Raw genomic sequence first — 23,063 nt, forward strand, 5'->3', positions numbered from 1 at the left:
TAAACGTGAATCCGAGAGACCCTCCGATAAATAAACAAATGGAGCAATAATAAATTAGCAAACACATATAACCCTGAGCTCAGTTGTGTGAGGTTGGGGGAGAGGGCTAAAAGAACATATCTCCTTCTCGAAGATCAAACATTTTAAAGTATACAATTTGTAAAATTTATTTCTCACACCTCCAAAACACACAGTCAAACAAACAAACAAACAAAAAACAAGCAAATAAATGCACCACCACCACCCCAGGCCACCTCTTGGGAGCAGTTAGCGCTCACGGGGTTAAGAAGCCTTCTCTCAGACCATCTCAGACCTGAAGCTTCAGCATCATCAACAGCAAACATGGGCTGGACCTATGCCTGCCCACATACGCAAGTGCAATACAGCAGATGTGCAACTTGATCTTCATGGGGGTCCCCCAACCACTGTCCCTGAATCCGTTGCCTGCCTCTGGATCCCCTTCCCCTGACTGGGCTGCCTTGTGTGGCCTCAGTGAGAGAGGTCCTGCTTAGTCCTGCAGTGACTTGATGTGCTAGGGTGGGGTGATGGGAGAGGAGAAGAGGACTAAGAGATGGGCTGTGATCAAGATGTAAAGTGAATTAATTAATTAATTAAAAATATAAAGGGCAAAAAATATCTGCAACATAAAATCAACAGTTTTTTAGGTGTTTTAGGCACTCCGTACTTAAACCAAAGGATAGCAGGGATGCAATTTTGAGGAACCTGCTTGGCACCACACCCATCCTACACAGTCCATTCTGTAACTCCAGAAGCATCTCGAAAATAATCAAGAAAAAAATTAAAGAAAATATTGTTCCCCTTTATCTGTTTGCTTGTAACTTAAACTCACCAGCCTAATTGCTTATGCTGAGCCTTCAGTCAGAACACTCAGAAGGGCTAGCCTGGTCTACATAGAATATTGCAGACCAGTCAGGACTACAGAGAGAAACCTTGTCTCAAAAGCTAAATCGAAAACAAAAAACTCTTGGTTCTGTGGCACTGATGTTGGCAGCTGACAGTCCAGGAGGCAAGCTATCTACCTACTCATCATCGGAGAGCCTACCAGGCTCTGTTGGTTAGTCCCAAACTCAGGATCACACACACAGTCCTGATGAAATTCTGTGGGACACTAAACAAAACCCCAAATAGAAAACTAGGGAAAAGAGATTCTTAGGGATGAAGTAGAGGGTGGGAGGGATAAGAGATGGGAGAAAACAGGATCCGGTGGGGGAAAGAGACAAAATACTTTAGTGTACATTATGAAACTGTGAAAGAACAAATTTACTTCAAGAAGAAAAAGTCTAACGAACAAAAGAATGCTCTTGGTTTAGGAGCGGCAGAGAGCCACTTCCAGAAAGCCTTTCCATTTCACTTCCCTGAGCTGGTGTGTGGCTTTGTCATTCGAACCACCCTGCTTAGCCGGGAGTGAGGCTTCTGCAGATCAGCAGCTGCAGACTCTGGGGATTTCTGTCCCCAGCTTGCCTTTTGTTAGCTCTAGTCACTGAGGCCTTTCCCTAATGAACAGCCTGCATCTGTGGGGCAGCTGCACAGAACCATCCCCAGTCACCTCCAAGACACTGACAGCAGAACGGCCCAGTCGCTGAGGGCCCCCAGTCAGCAAGAACCGGGCTTTGGGAGATGCAGCGTCTGCGATGTTGCGTTCTAATGAAGCCCACTGCCGCGATCAGATTGAAATGTGCACCTGGCTGTGATCTTCGAATCTGGATGTGTACATGCTCTAGGTTTCTGCAAAGCAAACACCTCCTTTCTTTTCATTCACGCTGAAATGTCAAAGGTGTGTTTCAGCAACGGCCACCGAGGCTAAGCAAGGCATAAATTAAACTGAAACATTTGTTTCCACTTACCCAACTTTAATTTGAAATAGGTAAATTTCAGAACTTCAGTCTAATAAGTAGCCTATAGTCTGGGAGTCACAAATACTCTTAATATGTAATTCAATATGTAATTTACTAATCTAAAACTATATTATTTTCTCATTTATTATCACTGTGTGTGTGTGTGTGTGTGTGTGTGTGTGTGTGTGTGTGTGTGTGTGTGTGTGTGTGTCAGAAAATAACTGTGTGATATGAATTCTCTCCTAACATCTTTAAGGCTTCTGGGGGCACTGAACTCAGTTCCATGGGCTTGTGCAAATGACTACCTTAACCTGCTAGGCCATCTCACCAGCCTCTAAAATAATATTGCTATTGGAATATCTGAATGCCAGAACTACATCTTAAAGCAACCCTTGCAAGAAGTAAACGGATTGTAGTCACGTGGGGGTTCCACACACCCCCCCAACTATAAGTGTTGGCCAACCAGCTGATATGAGGCCCCAACACATATACAACAGAGGATGCCAGGTTGCCCCTAACCTCCAGAGAGTTGAGGCCCCAGGGAGTGGAGAGGCCTGACAGGGTGGGGGTGGGGAAATCCTTTTGGAGACTAGGGGTTGGGGAGGAGGAATGGGATGAAGAACTATCAGAAGGCAGACCTGGGTTGAGGGGTGGGGTGGATTAAAGACTGAACTTTAAAAAATATTAAAGATAATTTTTTCCTAAAACGTGCATTTTAAAGTGAATCATCACAAGTTTTCATTTTATTTTATTTTAGCCTCACAGCATTGTACAGATGATCAAAACAGAAGAAAGCTAGGCTTCTTGATTCAGCCCTGTAACCGTCACTACCTCTTCAGCGCCCTCTGCGCCCTCTGCGCCCAGCAGTCTGGCCCCCATTGCCTGGAGGAGTTTGTCCAAGATAGCAAATCAATGATCTCAACTTGGTCTGTCCCCTGGTTACTGGGAACTGCATCTCAAACCACACATAAGAACGTAAGAACTCTGGAGCCTTCCTGTGGTACACAGCTCTTGTGGCTGCCCACCATTCAGGCATTTGCCTAATGGTGAGTCTCTAGGTCCCGAATCAGCTTCCTGGCTGGACAAAGCCATGTATACTGACAGTGATTTTTATCTAACTAGCTACTTCTTCCTCTCTATGCAATACTGGGGACCAATCCCAGGGCCTCAAGCATGCTAAGCAAGCGCTCTACCACTGAGCTACATCTCTAACCCTCGGTGAATTTTAAAATGAGGCCGGATGCTTATTTACAAGCTCCCTCTTCTATGAGCTATTCAGCTACCTCAGGTCTACAACATGATTCCCATTTCTTACACAAAGATCTGTGGGTACATCACTGGGGGCACAGTCAGTAATCATTACGGCATAGTCCTTCCACGGTCGTCAGAAGTGAGGTTCAAGTATTCACTTTGTTCTGTTTTGTTATACTTGAGTGCTTTGTGTTGCCCTTAAAATTGTGAATTACAAGCACAGAGTTCAAACATCCTTAACAAAACAATTAGAATATGTGATATGTGTCATCTGTGTACCACGGAAGTCGACCACACAATCCAGAAGCATGGGCTTGTGACTTCCAGGTGGAAACACCTTATAGACACTCCTCAGAGGTGATTTTCAATGGTGATTCTAAATCTGGCCAAGATGCCAGTAAAGATTAACGATAGCAAGGTCCCAGTCACAGGCCCCATCAAGACCTTGTACTTTGTAAGTATTGAAAGATTACAAAAAGGTAAGTTCTAAATGCCTCCCACATACAGAGAGGGTCTTTGAAAATAAAAAATGGGAGATTAGATTAATTTTCAAGGTAGTATTAGCATCAGAAGCGATTTACAGTTAGCCTCCGAATCCAGCGATGATGTCATCCCTAGGTGAGAAGGCTCCTCCTGCATCCGTTGCCATGGCAACCACCTCACATTCCCTGAACGTACTTCTTTCATCACCTGTGCAGGTCATTACCTGGGTAACCTACGTCAGGGCCCGGATAAAAGACAGAGACCCGAACCCATCTCTCTCTCTCACTTCCTCACTTCTTCACCACCCTTCAGTAAAGGACCTCTTTGGTGGGAACCATGCTGGTTCAGTTCAGGGAACAAGTCGCCTTTCAACTAACAGGTAGGAAGTTGCTTCAGTCTGCAGTATGGATGAAAAGGACAGAGTTCTCAGAAATTTGAATCTTTCAGATTTACCAGCCAAGAGGGAGGGCCGCAGCTTTTTGACTTGAGCATATGATCGGCTGCAACTGGAGACGTCACAACATGGAGACATACATTTGCAGGGAGTTAAGACACAGTGTAACAGCCAAGCCTGACACTCGGGCGGAGGTGTGGTTTATCTCATTCATTCCAGGACATGACTGACAGGAGAGAAACCTGAGAACACAAATCTGGGGCTCCTCAAACTCTCAGGGTCAGATGGAAAGGAACCTAAGAAGGACTGAGGTCACTAAAGCCATGAAGACAAAAAAGGTCACAAAATGATTTAGTGAAGGGAGACATCAAGCATGAGAAGGCCTCACCCTTTGGACCTGTCAGGGCAGGCTTCTGCAGACTCCCTGACGCCACACAGGTAGTAACCTTAGTAAAAAGCCTTTACTTATCATCTTCCCCCTTAGCTCAAATGTAAGTGACCTAAGGGCCACCAGTGACGGTCTCCTGCTGCCTTGGTCAGCCAACGCGACAGCAGCATCTGGCTTGCTTGCACTATTTCTCTCCCGGTTTCAGTCTATACAAACCAGGCTTGCTAGATGGTATTTAGGGAAGCATGCACGTATGTCTTCCCCAAGATGGGAGCCATCCTCGTTCTGCCTCAGTACCACTGGTGTTTATCCTTGCCTCCACTTGCCTTGCTAGGCTGATGGCCGGAAGTGGAATTTATTCTGTATCCCAGGTAGAGGGCCACCTTCACACAGAACGAATGGTGACCAGAGATAAAGGTGAAATGAGATTCAAGTGATTGTTTTGTCACATAATCTGAAGCAGGAGGACACTGGAGTGCTCTCCACTTGGAAGTGTGGGACAGTAAGTCCCAGCTGGAACTGGTTGCTAATCTAAAGCATTTGCAGAATGTTGAGGATATAACCTTTAGGTTGCATTTACCCCGTGAGATGGTTTTCCTTCATATTTTTTTGTCTTTCTTCCTGATAAAGATATTCTTGTTAATATAAAAGTTCGATGCTTTTAAGGGCAAAGAAAAGGGGGAAGTGATGAAATACAATGAGAAGACAGTATTCCGTGATATGTCTGATATCTTGACTATTTCGGACACTAATTCAGAATTCCAGACAAACCATCGCCACGCCCTCTGTTAACAAACCTATAAAGTGTTATCTTCTCATGTTCAGGGACAATGACTTGAGTAGGAAGAAGACATCAGCAACCTTAATGTCATTGTCAGTGGTGAAACTGTGATAAGGAGCCACATCAAGGCACATAGAGTTTCTGGTAAAAACCTTCGCGCCTTTCCCTGTACGGTCCTCAGATCCAGTATTCCTGGTGTGCTCGGGACGGTTCTAGCCACTATCGTCAGCTGTTCCCAACTTCTGTTTTCATGACTTTTTTCATAATAGTCTATGTCCCTGGAAACCTCACACCTCACTTATTAGATTATCTAATAAACCTTGTCCAGTATATATATTTCTGAGGATGAGAAAAATATTGGCCAGTGAATTGAGACACACAGAATTCTACACTAGAGATCGGGACACAGCCCTTATTCACTATCCTGTGAATTACCTTGAGCTGGAGGCTGCTGGAAAGCAATGGATGCAGGAAGAATTCTTGGTCCTATCATCCCACCATAGACAGAACGTAAGTACACTTCTGTGAAGTTTACGCAGGTTTCCCAGAAGAGGACAGAGACTCTTATCACAAGAAAAAGAGTCACCCAGAGATGTATGCATATATAACCTTCGCTAAAATCTTTCCACTTCCCTTCCGGACTTTATTTCCTCTCTCCCACTGTAACATCACTCAAAGCCACCCCATTAGTTTGTTAGTGACTACATCCATTCCTGAGTTTAACCTCTTTGGCCTAGACTTTCTTAAGCTCATAAAAAGAAATGTATCTTTTCTTCTGCTGACTCTTGTCAGTTAGGTCTGCAGGTTCCTAACCAATGAACCCAAGAGGGTAGGGGGGACACTTTCTCCCTGCCACTCACAATTCCCCAAAGGTCAGTCTGTCATTGAATACCTTCCTTCATTTCTCTGGGCCAAGATGCTGTCAAATCAGAGAGAATTTCCAAGAGGTTCTGAAGGTGGCATTCTGAATACGGAAGGTACTGGCTGTTTGTCTGTGTTTTGTTTTGTTTATATTTGTTGTTTGGTTTCTTGGTTGAGAGACAGGGTTTCCTGTAGCCAAGGCTGATTTCCAACTCACTCTATCAGCAAGGGATATTTTGGGACTCGTGATCTTCCTGCCTCAACCTCCAGCATTCAGCCCTATAAAGATTTTAAACGGGGTTGGGGATTTAGCTCAGTGGTAGAGCGCTTGCCTAGCAAGCACAAGGCCCTGGGTTCGGTCCCCAGCTCCGAAAAAAAAAAAAAAAAAGAAAAAAAAAGATTTTAAACATACATTTGTCCCTTCCCTGTTGTCGGATGATAGTCAGAATAGCAGACCTGGCTCACTAGTGACTGTAAAGCTGTGTGATCTTCAGAGTCCTTCAGTCACTCTGTGCCCCATTCTTCAACGAGAAAAGAGATCATGAAGGGCCTGTCTGGTCTTCAAATAACTGTCACATCAATGAATTCTCTGCAGCCAGTTGCATCATAGAGGAAGTTGGGAGAAGAATGAAGTATGATCAGACACTGAGTGTCTAATGATTAAAGGGGCATGCATTATACACAGATAGCACTTTGTGTAATACATGCATTGCTATATTCCATAATGTATGTTCTTTACCCATTTATATATACATATATATATATATATATGAATGAAGATGGGAATAATCTAACTAACTTTATAATTAATGTTTGGATATTTCCCATTTTAACTTGTAACTAAAATATATACAAAAAGAGCACGTAGCAAAAATTCTCCAAATTTATTTAGGACTATTTTCCATTTCTAAAAAAAAGTAAAAATTGGGCATTTTTTTAAACTAAGAAACCAAAGTGCCACGATGACATATCTTTACATAATACCATGTATTATGTGTATCTTGGATAATCAAGAAAAAAATCACAGTATTTGAAAGGTTCTGAGATACCCAGAAGCAAAGCAGCCCACTGCCCTGTAGCACACTGCTCTCCAGACTTATTTAAGCCTGGCAGTCCAAGGTTGGATGGCCCATCTTTGAATATCTCATGAACCACTGGTGTCTGCATAACAGTTTGAGGGAAATGCGACTGATGGGTTAAAAATGCAGCAGTTCTTAGAAGGTGAGATACCAGAGCTGACTGTAAACTACCTTTCTGCTCGTGTTTTGCCTCACTACCCAATTTTCCTACCCAATGGTTCTCCTGGAAACTCTGGCAAACTCAGCGGAATCAATGTTGATGTGTGCCTGAGGTTGAGTGAGAGGGCAGGGACATATCTGGCAAATGGCATGGAGTGATTGCAGTCACAAAGACCATCACTCATTTTAGACATGAAATCTCTTTTGGATTGCACCCTAAGGGCCCAGTCAGTGTAGGGGAAAAATCACGTTGACAAGAGGCAGGCATAATTGACATCGGTGTGAGAGCCGGCTTGCCTTTGGCAAAACAGCCAAATGTCCCTTGAAAATGGCAATTATTTATTGGCATTGGATTATCTACAATTCATTAAAAACGTAGTGTGTTGTATTCCGTATAAAAATTAAACTTTATTATTATGCGTGTTTTATTATTTCGGTGGCTTTTGAGGACAAAAACTGTGAGGAATTAAGTCCATCTTATCAAAGAAGACATACTCAAAAGATGACATTTGACTATGTTACAGTGTTCCCTATGCCTGTGAAATTATAAAAAAATTGCCAGTGATGTGAAAATTTTGTGGAAACTAACTCCACCATCTAAAAATAAGAGTCAGAAGTCGTTATGTGTCCATGTGTCAGAGAATCTTATTGTCAAAGCATGGTTTCACTTGACCATTTAAGCTAAGTGAATAAAATATGGCCAAAACTTTTGTGAGAAAAGACTCAATGTTCATTTCTCCAATGCCAGAAGAGTTCGGTCCAGTCTTTTAAAGTATTTGACCTGAAACAAGGTTCCCACGGTGCAAAGCCCTGAGATGTAATGCAGGTATGACATCTACATGCAAAATGACTGGAGCCAAAGGAGACCTAAACCATGTGCCAGGACCTCCAAGTGAGAGAGAAGGAAGATTGAAAAGGGGAAGGAACGTGAAGTACATAGATTTGTCAGTTGGAAAGTCCACAAATGCCGGACAAGACACTGCTGGAGGGTAGAGCCCTCGCCCAGCACACCTGCAGACCTGCAGTTTCACACCCAGCAGAATGTTGTAGAAAGTCAAGGGAAGAAAGAAAGGAAAGAGAAATTCCACAGATTCAAGAAATGTATTCTATAAGGTGCTGAGGACAATTGCTGTAGGGTAGGGACAATTGCTGTAGGGTAGGAACAATTGCTGTAGGGTAGGGACTAAAGGTGTGGCATGGTGCAAAGCAATCCACTAGCAAGTGGGAAGCCCTGGGTTTCCTCCCTTAAAGCAACAGCAAGAACAAAGATAAAAAGATAGACTTGAGAGCTGAGAGTAGACTTGGGTGCTCATGCCATAAAGTAGAAGAACATGAAGCAGTCTGGGCATCAAATAGGTATTTGGTTGTACCATAGTGCAGACCACTCCAAAATACCATGATTTGTGCCATAAGCAGAATTTTCACTTGTTAATTTAAAAAAAAAATAGAGACAGCGAAAGTCTCCAAAAACATGTGAATTAAGTTTGAACATTTTTGTATAGTCTGACTGCAGGGAAACTAATTTCAACATAATCATGACTGAGAAAGACTCAGAGTATGGGAAAGCAATAGACGAAACCCCTGGAATCATGGCTTTGAGAGACACAGGACGAATGCTACTTCAAGTCTTAGGATTTCATATGCAAAATTAATATATATGTCACTCTTTTCTTTCTGTAACTTTATTGAAATACAATTGATATGCAATAACTCGAGTGTACTCAGTGTATAATATGATGAGTCTTTTTTTAAAGATTTATTCATTTATTATATATAAGTACACTGTAGCTGTCTTCAGACACACCAGAAGAAGGCACCAGATCCCCCTACTGATGGTTGTGAGCTACCATGTGGTTGCTGGGAATTGAACTCATGACCTCTGGAAGAGTAGTCGGGTGCTCTTAACCACTGAGCCATCTCTCCAGCCCAATATGATGAGTCTTAATATCTGTATATGCTCAGAAGCCTTCACCACAGTGAGGATAACGATCACATCCATCATGATCCCAAGTTTCCCAAACCCCCTTTGTAACCTGCCCCTGTCTAATCCTCTCCCTGTCCACAGACACTCAGAGACCTGCTTCCTGTCACTATGCATAGGTGTGCACGTTCTATAAGTTTATGATCATTCTCTATTTTCACGTAGCCTTAAGTGTTTCCGGATATATATATATATATATATATATATATATATATATATATATTCCTGTATACATCAATAATTTACCCTTTCCCGTCTATCCATTCACCAGCTGGAAGACATTTGCACATCTAGATTCATACTTTCATTTCTTTATAAAGGGATGACTGGTTAGGGTAAGTGTATGTCCAACTTGGTTTTAGAAAAAGAAGGAAAGAAAAGAGAAAGAACAAATTACAGACAAATAGTGGCACTGAGCCCTGAATCCAAACAATGGGAGGTGGAGTACCGCAGAATACACCTAGATCATCGTCTCTGGAGGCAGGCTAGAGCCGCCATGCAACTGTCCTCAAATGCCCAGAAGCAGTACTCTGGGCAAACCAGGTAGAGCATAGCATTCACTTCCAAGTCCAGCACATGATAGGCTGAAGCAGGAGGATTGCAGCAAATGGACAAAGTTGTCTCTCTCTCTTCCTGCAGAGATGGTACAGAAATCACTTAGAAACCTTGCTGGGCCACAGGAACATCTATTCAAGCGCTCACAAGGCTTCTGCTAGTCTGTCAGCAGGTTCGCTCCCGGGTAACCAAGTGAACAAGGAAAGACATAGCAAAAGACAGAGGACATTGAGTCACACGTCCTTAACTTGTTGCTAGGCATCCATTAAAAAGCATAGGGAAAATAAAGAAACATGCATGTATGATGGCACACCGCTACAATCCTAGACTGGCTGAGACAGGAGGACTACTTTAAGTTCAAAGCCAGCCGACACAAAAGGGCAAGACCTTGTCTCATAAAACCAAAGAAACAAACTTAAAGGGGGGCTGGTGAGATGGCTCAGTCAGTGACAAACCTGATGACCTGAATTCAATCGCTAGACAGAGGGACCAGGCTACATGAAAAATTAAAAGAACAAGAAATAATGAAAAATTTACAAGGAAACAGGGGTCGGTCTTTCATGTGACCACTGTACCTAAGAGGAGAATATTATAAGCATCTAAGAGGAATATTTAAACTAATAGTATATATCCTCACATTTGAGAAGCAAAGAAAACCACTTACATTCAATACATTTAGGGTTATGGAGTGTGTATAGTTTAAGACAATGATATGGTTAGAGAACAAATGCAGAAACCTTGAGTTCATATTGACTCACATCTGGTCAATAAAATACAGTTTCATCCTTAATCCTAGGCAGACACTGTGGTGCAAAGCAGGGTAAAACAGTTGGAATTTCTGTTCTTCTGAGCAATGGTTAATAGTCAATAATCTAGGGAAAATTAACTGTGGTGAGAATAGATGTACCCAGGCATGGGAGGGGAGGCATTCTGTAATAATACCAGCACTAGGAGGCCAAGGTAGAGGGATCATAAGTTCAAGGCCAGCTTGAGCAGCTGAGAAAGTTCTTATTTCAAACGAGTAGGGCAAAGAGGGGAGGAGAAGGGAGGGGAGGGAAGGGGAGGGGAACAGAAGATATAAAAGGGAATAAAGCTAAATTAGTTGAATTCAGGTACGAGGAAGCCTGAAACTTCTATCCTGTTAAATTGGCATTCCCCAAACCCACCAATCCCTCTGGTATTCCCTAAACAAGAGCACTCCAGACAGGGTTAGCAGCTGGGCATGGGTTACAGTAAGAGATCTTGGTCAGACTAGTAATGGATAGAGTTCTGTGGACACTCAAGCCCATGGCCACCGACCAAGAAAGGCGGCTGAAAGGCTTGGGATAGAGGCTGGAGAAGCTGCTGCCATCGGGACCCTCAGCCCATCCACTGGTGATATTGGGCCGCCCTACACTATATCAGATAATGTCTCTTACTAAAGTAGATTCTGGTCTTTATGCCACCTACCAAGTGCTGAAAGTTTGACTGGATGAGGTACACATCATCAACTGTCCCGGCCACACACTGGGAGGGGAAGCTGCTGCCCCAAGTGCGTTCTGCCCTGGGATGAGCAGAGAAATCCCTTCTGTATCTACCATGCCCACCTCAGAGTGGGGTCTCTCTTGTAGGTTTCTATCATTGGAGGCATGCAATGCTGATCTCCAGGCGGGGGCGGATTAGAGATGACAATCAAAGCTCCTCTCTCTGGTTAGAGGTGGGAGAGGCACATGCCTGAAACCCAGCATTTATGAACACAGAGGAAGACTTGGGGATCAAGTAGGTTTGAGGTCAGGCTGAGTTATGTGAGAACTTTTCTTTGGTTAAAAAAAATGAGAGAGGGGTTGGGGATTTAGCTCAGTGGTAGAGCGCTTGCCTAGGAAGCGCAAGGCCCTGGGTTCGGTCCCCAGCTCCGAAGGGGAAAAAAAAAAAAAGAACCAAAAATTTAAAAAAAAAATGAGAGAGAGAGAGAGAGAGAGAGAGAGAGAGAAACAGAGACAGAGACAGAGACAGAGACAGAGACAGAGACAGAGAGAGGAAAAGAGTTAATAAAGAATGAAAAGGGAAGGGTGGGAGAAGAAGGATTAAAAGAGGGAGAGGAGGGTGAGAGGGAGGGAGGGGAGGGTGAGAGGGAGGGAGGAGAGGGTGAGAGGGAAGGAGGGGAGGGTGAGAGGGAGGGAGGGGGATGTGAGAGGGAGGGAGGGAAGGAAAGAGAGAGGGAGAGGAAAGAATGTCTGCTTCTGAAGCAAACCTATACACAAATAATTCTTTTTTTTTTTCTTTTTCTTTTTTTCGGAGCTGGGGACCGAACACAAATAATTCTTAAATGCACAATCACTCAAGCATCATGACATAAGAGAATAAAGATACCTCTGGCCTTAATCACCTGAGAGAGGGACTTTTAAGCTCTGTAAGTGAGAGGATTACATCATGTCAATCACACTAGTGGGCTTAAAACTTCAGTTTTGGTTTCACACCTGTAGTATTTTAGAAAATGATAGAGCTTGCTGTGATATGACTTTAGTAACACTGATTGAGCTACTGGATTTTCAATTTTATCTTTAGTATACAAATTTTATTAATGCTCTTGAGAATTTCGTGCATGCATACAATATATTTTGATCATAGTCTCACACATTCCCATTCCTCCCCCAACTCCTCCTGGATTCACACCACCACCCTCTTCAACCTCCTCCTAAGAACTTGTTTGTTTTTTTTTTAAATGAGCACTGAGTCTGATTTGTGTTGCTCACATTCTCATGGGTTTAGGACCTAGAGCAGAGCATGGTCAACCCACCAGGGACCACCCTTTTGAAGAAAATCGACTCTCCTTCCCCAAGTAGCCATCAAATGTGTCTTAATTAATTAAGGTTTCCTGATGTGAACAGGCACCATGACCAAGGCAACTCCTATAAGGACATTTAATTGGGGCTGGCTTACAGGTTCAGAGGTTCAGTCCATTATCATCAAGGTGGGAGCATGGCAGCATCCAGGCAGGCATGGTACAGGAGGAGCTGAGAGTTCCACATCTTCATCTGAAGGCTGCTAGCAGAAGACTGACTCCCATGTGGTCAGCAGGAGGGTCTCATTGCCCACCTTCACAGTGACACACTTCCTCCAACAAGGCCACATCTCCTAATAATGCCATCCCTGGGCCAAGCATATTCCAACAACCACAAACTGTTAATAACTTCTCAGTGAGGGAAGGAGGATGGTGAGCTCCTCCACACCCAGGTTGGAAGGTTGACTGCCTTGACCTTGCACTGGTCTTACACAGGCTAACACAGCTGCTGTAAGATCGAGAGTGCAGCTCCTGTTATGCCCAGAAGATACTGTTTTACCTCAGTCTCCATCAATCTCTGGTCCTTACAATCTTTGCAACCCCTCTTCCTCAACTCAGTATCTACAAAAGAAGAAAAACTTTATCCTTACACCTCACACTACACAAAACTCCATTCTGGTTAGACGGAAAACCAGTGTTAAAACTGAAACTCTGAAACTTCAGAGGAGGGAGTAGGGAACTCGCTTCAGGGTACAGGCCCAGATAAGGAACTTCTGAATAGGACCCTGGTTGCAAAGGAATGAGCGCCAACAGTCAACAGACCAGGCTTCATGAAATTTAAAGCTTCTGCACAGCAAAGGAAACTGTTAATTGACTCAAGTGTCAGCCCACACAAAGGACAAAGTCTTTGCCTGCAGTACGTCGGACAGAGAAAAAGTATCTTGAATATATAAAGAACTAAAAGACCTAAACAACAAGAAAACAAGCAACACAACTTTAAAATGGTCTATGAAAGAGGGCAGAGTTCTCAGAAGGGGAAACTCAAAAGGCGGATGAACATTTTGAGAAACGTTCAACACCCTTAGCCATCTTGGAAATGCAAAATCTACACTGAAATTTCACCTTACTCAAGTCAAAATCGCTATGATTAAGAAAATATGTGACAGCAGATACTGCTGAGGCCCTATGAAATCGAGGTGCCATTCACTGATGTGCAAACTGGTACAACTTTCATGGAAATAGGTTCTTTCAAAAGCTACAAATAAGTCTACCACATGACCTCCTATAGCGCCCTGGAAATGGATCCAAAGGATTCTGTTTCCTACTGCAGAGATGTGTGCCCGGCCTTGTCCACTGCTGCTCTATTCACAATAGCCAGGAAGTGGCGTCAGCCTAGACCTCTACCAACTGATGAGGGCATCAGAAAGATCTAGCACATATACACAAGGAACAGCTTTCAGCTTTAAATAAATGAAGACATCTGTAGGTAAGTGGACAGACAGACCTGGAACCAGTTAGACTGAGGAGTGAGGTTGTCCGGACCCAAGAAGACAAATGCTACATGTTCCCATGCATACATGGATCCCGGCAACAAAACTTTAAGTCTGTGTGTTTAACTTGGAGTACCTGTAGAAGCCAGGACTAGAAGAGGGGCATTGAGGCAGGGAAGTGTGTGTGTGTGTGTGTGTGTGTGTGTGTGTGTGTGTGTGTGTGTGTGTGTGTGGTGTTTCAAGATAGGGTTTCTTTGAGTGACAGTCCTGACTGTCTTGTCACTTTGTACATCAAGCTGGCCTCAGACTCACAGTAATCCACCTGCCTCTACCTCCAGAGTGCTGGGATTAAAGGCATGTGCTGTCATAACTGGTGGGAAGAAAGATCTTAAGGGAAGGTGGGATGGTAGAACATAGGTGACATGACAAGGAAAGGGAAACAAAGGTTTGAGGGTTTAAGTGTGTCTAAGACAGAGGAGAAAATGAGGAGGGATAACTAACACTAAGGATGTTATGGGAATTATTCCGTAACATTTATATATAAATACCCATATATATGGATACCAGGCAAAGGTTTCCAGAAGTCATAGGTTGTCAAATCAAAAGCCCAGTGCCTCCCCTCCCCTAAGTTACTGGGCAGGTTGTTCTGGAAATTCCAACAAGAGTACAGGATACTGCCTTTCCTCCTGGATGCTCACTAGAACTTGCCAGTAAGACCCTGTTACTGAGCTGTTATTGTAATGAATTAGCCTAAATCAAAGTGCATTTCTCTTTATGATCTGTCAGTTTAAATGCCCTTGCTTCCCCAGAGAAAAACCAAGCTAAATGCTAACTTGTCATTTATCTTCCCTCAGAATGCCCACCCTCCCACCATAACCTTCTGTTTTATTTATTATCATTGTTTGGTTATTTCTCTGAAAACAAGGTCTTACCCAGTCACTCAGTCTGGCTGACCTTGAACTCACTGTACAGCCCTCAAAAGCAATATGCTCCTCCTGCCTCAGCCTCCAGAGCAATGGAATTAGAGGAACATAACTCCTTTCTAAATTATAGTCTGAGGCTAGAGAGATGACTCAGTGATTGGAAGAGTACACTGCACTTGCAGAAGACTTGAATTTGATTCTTAGCTCCCATAGCAGCAAGTGGTTTTAGTGGTTCAAAACTTGAACCTCTGGCTCCAGGACTTTTAGAAGGTCATCACTCTACTGCCCTCTTCTGGCCTCCACAGGGAAGTGCACTCACTTGTGCCTAGCCCTACACAGATACACATATATTTGGGAATTAATAAGAAAATAATATTTTTGGAAATAAAAATTATTTTCTGAATAATAATTTGGGGAAAATGATTAAAAATAAATCTTTGAACTGGATTCCTTATAAGACCACTCATGTGTTTCTACCACCTTAGGGAGTTGACTGCAGTAAAGACTTGAGGATATTTTCAGAAATTGTTAATTGTCATGTAAAATCTGCTCCATTTCCCGACACTTACCTTCTATAACTATAAAGTGAAAATACTGCACAAGGCTGCTGGGGGCCTGCCTTTATCCCCAGCATCAGTTAAGTATGAAACTAATAGGAAACATTGATACAAATAAAAGGAGATTGGATACATAACTATTACGGCTCCGAGGAGTCAATGAATCGGTTAGACCACAAGATTTGTCATATGCTTCTTTCTACGGGCCTTATTTTCATCAACTCTGTAACCTAAAGTGTCACAGTAAAGTTTCTTTAGGCATTTCTACTAAAACTATAGGACTTTCTAACTTAGGTAGCCACCGCCATGCCTTAAGTTTGGTTACCTATACCCATAGTGCTGGTTTCCGTCTGCCTCCAGAGAAGTATGGGTTAGAGCTGGGAATATGGCTCAGTTCGTAGAGTGTTTGTCTAACATTCACTAAGCCTTGGGCTCCTTCTCCAGTGCTGCAAAAACCAGATATAGTGGCACACTCCTGGAATCCCAGCCCTTAGGAGGTGGAGACAGGAGGATCCAAGGTTCATGGTTATCTATGGATATGAGTAAGTTTGGAATCATCTTTAATTCGTCTCAAAAAGGAAGACATTATAAATACATGTATACATAAAATATTGTTTGTCTCCTCATAGAGAGAGCACAGTCATACTTGTTAGCTTGGGAAACTTGGAAAACTCATCCTTCCCTTCCAGCTATTGTGAAACCAAACCTTTTCTCTCCCATCAGAATTGTTTCATTTTTCATTTTTGCTTACTCAGCAAATTTTTGTGCTAATTTCTGGTGAAAAACCATTGCTTGTACAAAATCTAACCTTAGCACACACGTATGCACGTGCGCGCGCGCGCGCACACACACACACACACACACACACACACACACTTGTGCAAATAGCACTGCTCCTGTTTACCTAAATAATTGTGCTGTGTATTGAATGTCCCCTTTTAAACTCATGCTGAAATTCAATTGAACTCAAGCTTCCGGCCCTCCAGAGACATAAGCCAATAAATTCTTGTTCATTATAAATCACTGGGTCCCTGGGGTTCTTGTCAGAACACAAAACAAACTAAGACAGATCCTAATGAGATTCCAATAAATTAAGACATATGAAAGAAGACTGAGTCACGAGGCAAGGTACTTGTTACGTTATTACATTATTACAAGGCACGTGTTACAATGTTAGCTGCTGCTTCCCCACAGGAAGACAAAGCCCCGGTCAGTCAAATACTGTATATTCAGGTACTTTTGACCTATTTCCACCCTTTAGTTTGGAAACTAGAGATAGCAACAATCTGAATGATCCAGTTAGAAAGTGTTATAAATCCAGGTAGGCCAGAACTCTCAACCCAGTCCTTTCCTCTTCCCACCAACTTCTTAGACCCTTGCTCCTGTCTCAGAATCTACGTGAGCAAAGGCTGAGCAGAACATGGGATGCCAACCTGCGTAAGTAAGACGTGAATCTGCCATCATCCATAAGAGATCCACAGGATCACCAGAAGAAGCTCAAAGGTCAGAGGAGGCCACCTGATCCCACGGTCTTGGTGTGGATAAAGCAAAGGGCTTTCCTGCTTTGTTTAAGCCCCCGTTGTTGAGACTGTGCCCAGCACAGATGTGATAGTTGTTGAACAGTGAGAGGATCTGTGAGCTACACTGTTTTAAGAGTTCAATCACTAAGGGTTTTTTATTTTCACAGAACACCCTCGTTCTTGCAGCTGTTAGTGGCCAGTTGGTTTCACTAAGGTCTCGGAAAAGGGTAGGGCCATGACCCAAACTTTATCCTGGAATTGAGCCTCTTCCTTCATATTCTAGCTCTGATCTGGAATCTGAGGCACCTCCAGTTTCATTTATAAATACTCTCACTTCCTGGTGTTGGAGCAAATTATAGTAAATAACCTATTTGGAACATAATACATTTCTGAAAACATGGTAAAATGCTTCATGCTTAAAAGTTGGACAATAGACAACCATATTATAATTGCTTAAGATAAATGAAAATTATTTTGATCTGGGCCCGGAGAGATGTCTCTGGGTTAAGCATCTCTGGTCGCTCTTGCAAAGGACCTGGGTGTAGTTCTCAGCACCCACATGGCAGCTCACCCATCTGTAACTTTGGGGGATCCAATGTCCTCTTCGAGACTCCATGGCTACTAGGCACAGATGTGGGCCACATATATGCACACAGACAAAACCCTCATACACATAAAAGTACAGAGCCTACATAGTTCTAGACCAGATGGGGTCCCAGCACTGAGGCAGGAAGTGGGTGAAAGACCCCTCCCATCCCTAGCACAGAAGCTATCTCCAGTTGATAACAAAGGAAAAATTAGTCCTTGTCTAGGGAGTCTCACTGGGTATAATAATCAACTTAAGGACAGACACATTTCCCAGCAGCACATGGCCAACACAAAATGAACTTAAAGCCATTTTTAGAGGGTTATTGTCTCATAATATGTGACACCATTTTTATTTTTTAATTTTTTCTTAAAGGTCTCCTGTACACATACATGCACATGTGCGCACACACACACAAACACACATACACACACACACACACACACACACACACAATGGTTCTGGTGTGTTTTTATGGGATTTTTGAGTGTGGAAGTGTGTATTTCTGTTTATATGTTTCTTACTTTTTTTTCCCTTTAGCTCTTTTCTCCTATAGATTTCTATGCTATGTCCTCCTATTCTGTTTTACTTGTTTTTATTTTGTCTTGTTTTATTTTATTGCATAATTAATTTTTAGATGCCCGTTGGTATTCTAATGAGAGAAAGAAAGCATGTGGATTTGGTTGAGGGGTGTTGAAAAGGATCCGAGAAGAGTTCAGGGAGGAGAAACTGTTCTCAGAATATATTATATTTTCAAAACTCTATTTTCAATTTTAAACAAGAAAAAAATAAATCTCCTGAATTAATATTCTTTCTGGACTGTCCTCAGAACCATGCAAGCCTGCTGATGGGTGCCACTCCTCCCTGGCACCTAGAGATTACAACGTAGGGCTCACTAAGTCCTTTCCTTGTGCCATCACAGTGACTCCATGGGAGTGACCAAGCACCCCCTCTTCCCAGTGCCCTGCTGCCCCCAAGTACCTATAGTAGGAAAGTCAGCTTCTAGCCTGGATCTCGCTGTACCCAAAGCCAAAGGGCTACTGTTGACCTTCCCCTCGCCTCTCAGCCAGGCAGAGCACAGCTCAGTACCCTCAGTCTGTCCCTACTCCCTGCCTACTCCCACTGAGGAAGTTCTGAGATAGAGGAAGTTTCAGCCAGAAAATCTGAAGCCTGCCCCAAATGCCAGCCTAGTGTTATCAAAACCAGGATCCGGCCATGGACTGCCGCACCTAGAAACCTTGCTGTTGCTAACAGGGGTGGAAGTGGTGAGACTGTGTGTACCAGAGTCCTGCAGTGTGCCACAGGACAGGTCAAGGGAAGAGCAAACTTAGAAGGCCGAATGCAACACAGTCTTCTCCATAAGCAACTATCACTCAAACCTGTGATTCCCACCCCGTACCCTATTCTAGTGATTTTTTTTTCTCTTTGATACTTCAAAAATCTGAAATGCAGGTAATGTGCCGCAGTGAAACTCCTCCAAAACTCTGACGGTGTCTTCCACAAAAAAAGTCTCCAGCAACCCATCTGCCTTCCATCACACGGAACGAAGGCCACCTGAGATGCGCTGATGGCTCTCTGAACGGAAGCGACAAGAGAGTGCTTCGCCAGAGTCAAGTCACTTCCGGGCACCTCGTCCCTCAACCAAGATCCCTCTCTGGGGAAACTTGAAGGGAAAGCCTCAGTTTGCCACCATTCTGCGGACTGTGTGCAATTGACCAGTCTCATAACTGTGTGTCAGAGGTGGGGTGGGGCGGGGGGAGTCTTTACAGAAACTATTTCATCCCCTTCAGGTTCTGAACATTTCCATTTTTGCAAATGAATGCTGCATGTTTTACACCCTCACATGCACTGAAATTATCTATACAGAAATGACATTCCCCACTGCAACAACTGACTGTAAGTCACATTTTTCTAAACGTAGCATTCAGTTCAGTCATTCAGAGAAGGTAGGATTGGGGCAGACCTCTCACGAATCTTGACCCCTTCTGCTCCTATCATCCTGGACCAGTGGGCATTTCTGTAGTCAGAGCCTCTTCTCCCTGATTTTCAATGTGGTGCTTGACCTGACAGTCTCTGAGATGCTGATGCTAAGGTCGACACCCAGACGGCCAAATTAAAATATGGATATTGTCCTTTGAAACCATTACCATCAAGGAAATGCTTCTAAAGCAGCCAGGTCCCTGTGGTGTAACAATGGCCCCTGACCTCGTAGGTCTTCAGATGAGAACCACTTCATGGATACACCTAATAAAGACTCTGTCCAATCAAAACTTAAGGCCCCACCTTTCTGGAAAGACAAGGAAGTGAACCAGTCCTGCGAAAGCAAATTGCCTGGGAGTCTTCCTGCTCTTAGAATCTATTTTTCTCCCACCGGATATTGACTTGAGAGAAACAGGGAAGAGAAAACACACTGGGGGACCATATTTAATACGATGGCGGGCGTGGGTGCTGTGGGGTAATACGATTGAAACGCGAATATCCGATCTGTTAGAATCAAACACACGTTTGCTGACGCATTCAAATGATTAATACCTAAAAGAGTGTTTCAGCTAGAGTGGTTTAAGGAGGGAAAAACCTTTTTAAGGTACACTTTAAAGACGACCTTAAATAGTATAGTAGATAGGCTAGAATACAGGTGCTGCCATCTCCATAGCAGTGGTTACTGCAACACAATCTGGTTTGGCCAGTGACATCATTATTATTTCTATAAGCAAGCCACATGGCAGCATACTTCTAGGGGCTGGAGAAATGGCTCCACAGGTAAAAGCACTGGCTGCTCTAACAGGGGACCTGGGTTCTGTCCCCAGTACCCACATGGTGACTCACTGCCACCTGTAACTCTAAGTCCAGGGGATCTGAAACTCTCTTCTGGCTTCTACAAGCACTGGGGACACACATGGTACACATACAGATATTAGAAGCAGAACCGTTGTCTATGGATACTAGTGAAATCAAAACAAAGGGTTTTTTTTTTTTACAGTTTAATTCCAAATCCTGGGTGGTGGATATTTGAATACTCCCTGCACGATTGTTTTTGCTTTTCCATATTGACATTCACAACAGAATTGTTGCGGGGCTGAAGAGAAGGAAGCTCAGGCTGTATAGCAGGGTGAGTCACTGAGCTCAGTTTATCATCTACATACATCTACGCCTCACACTAGCGGCAGCGCTGAGCCCAGATTCAGGTGGCCCACATGTTCTACTCAGGCTGGAGGCCGCAGCTCACATTATCCGCAAACATCACGTAACCCACACGCAGGTGACAGAAGTAGGAAGCTGCAGTACTCTACAAAATGTGGGAGGGACGGAGACGACCTGCGGTTCATAAGAATGTATGTGTGTAGTCTGTGAAGAGCTAAAAGGGAACGCTAGAGCCCTGACCCGGAGCAAAGACAAGAAGATGGGAATGCGAGTTACTCAGCTTTGATCAGCGCAGAAAGAACGTGCATGTCAAGACAACACGCTGCGTCTCCCAAACGCACGCAATTACTAGTCTAATTACACAAACGACCTTGATTTGATCATTGCGTGCCACATACACATATTAAATGATCACGAGGTGCCCCTAAATATCTATAAACAAAATAAAATTAACAAGACTGACGGTGAATCCAGTGGTAGAATGTACTTTGCACATGTGGGGTTCTGGAGTGAATTTCCTGCACTAAAAACAAGCAAACAAGCAAACAAACAAAACAAACCAATGAATGAAATCAATATGTAATTTCCTGACTGAATGTCTGACACTCCACACCCAATCTTCTTTATTCTTTACAAAGAGAGTCAGGGGCTGAGTAAGGATGGCTTGGGCTATGAATCCTGACTCAGATCTTTGCTGCATTTAGCTTACACACTCGTCAAGCCTCTCGATCAGTCTTCCAGAGAGGAGAAAACCAAGACCGTCATTGCGATTTCATATAATTCGTGTAAATACTAAATAACATACTCAGTAGATTTTTATAACCCTTAGAACAGTTTGTGTGTGTGTGTCTCTGTGTGTGTGTGTCTCTGTGTGTGTGTGTCTGTGTGTCTGTGTGTGTGTCTGTGTGTGTGTGTGTCTCTGTGTGTGTGTGTGTCTGTGTGTGTCTGTGTGTGTGTGTTTCCATGTGCACACAGGTGCATGTGTGGAGGTCAGGACAACTTTGATGAGTTGACTCTCATTTTCTACCTTGTTTGACAATCTTATGAATAAAATCAATGCACCTGTGTTTATTAACTATTTAAAGAGGAACAGAATCTAAACACAGATGCTGTAGATAATCACACTGTACTCCATGAGTCAAACTTAACTCTTTCTTTCCCATAGAACCCAGACACGCGCGCACACACACACACACACACACACACACACATGCGCGCACACCAGACAAGCACTCACTCAACCAATAGGCTCCCCTCCCCAGCCCTCAAATTCATATTTCAAATTCTATTTCAAAATTACAGTTAAACTTTTTTAGCTGAATTTCTCAACATGTTGTCTGTTTCGTACTTGGCTGAACTTTGCTGTTACTGTTTCCAACACCATCCTTTAAGAAGATAGAAAAATTGTTCATGATAAATAATTGAAAAATATGTTCTGTGCTAAGAAATGTAAAGTATTATATTATTGGCTGGTTGACTCTTCAAATATTTTAATAAAGATGAAAGAAAGGTATATTTTTATTTAATTCCTGTTACTTATTCCTTTCTTAAAAGTCAGAAACTATTTTGCCGACCATGAACTATTCTTTAAAAAGGGTGGCTCTACGGACTATTTAAGGTAGGAAGACCAACTGCTTGAAAAGAAATGAAATGCCTGCTTCCTGCTCTTCTGAATTAAACACAATTCAACAAGAACTCGCAGGAGCATGTGTGTGACCATGCCCAACACAAGCCCCAAGGTAGCTGTGCTCAACCTGAAGCTTTAAACCCTTTGCGGGCAAAATGATCTTTACATGGGAGTGGTCCAAGACCATCTACATAGCAGATATTTACATTACAACTCATTACAGTAGAAAAATTACAGTTATGAAGTAGCAATGAAAATAATTTTATGGCTGGGGGTCACCACAACATAAAGAATTGTATTAAAAGGTCACAATATTAGGTAGGTTGAGTACCACTACTCTAATGATAGAAGATGTCTAAGACAGACTCTCTCTCTCTCTCTCTCTCTCTCTCTCGCTCGCTCGCTCGCTCGCTCGCTCCCTTCTTCCCTCCCTCCCTTTCCCTCTCCCACCTCCCTCTCCCTCTCCTTTCTCCTCCACTTTCAAGAAACCGAGTACAGGGGAAAGGGCCGCTGTATCTAGATTTGTCTCTGCGCTATGGACAGACTCTTAGAGGTAGATTTAACAACAAAAACAGATTAAAAAGAACAGTAATGTCACAATGAAGCTGTTGACCCAAAACACAGCTCTCGCTCCAAAGGGAACAAGAGGTAGTTTATCGTGAGCCAAAAT

The 23,063-nt window shown here is 43.2% G+C and overlaps 1 protein-coding gene and 1 long non-coding RNA gene across 20 annotated transcripts in view; one reads left to right on the forward strand and one right to left on the reverse strand.

The window, feature by feature from the left end:
- Ank2 (ankyrin 2) overlaps nt 1-23,063 on the reverse strand; it is a 575,390-nt gene that overhangs the window by 342,357 nt on the left and 209,970 nt on the right.
- LOC120101097 (uncharacterized) lies at nt 3,769-22,279 on the forward strand. The gene is made up of 3 exons (XR_015676911.1): nt 3,769-3,969; nt 16,892-17,022; nt 19,078-22,279. It is a non-coding gene; the product is annotated as an uncharacterized LOC120101097 (long non-coding RNA).

Source organism: Rattus norvegicus, chromosome 2 (genome assembly GCF_021556685.1).
Source record: "Rattus norvegicus strain SHRSP/BbbUtx chromosome 2, alternate assembly SHRSP_T2T, whole genome shotgun sequence".
Taxonomy (NCBI): Eukaryota; Metazoa; Chordata; class Mammalia; order Rodentia; family Muridae; genus Rattus; species Rattus norvegicus.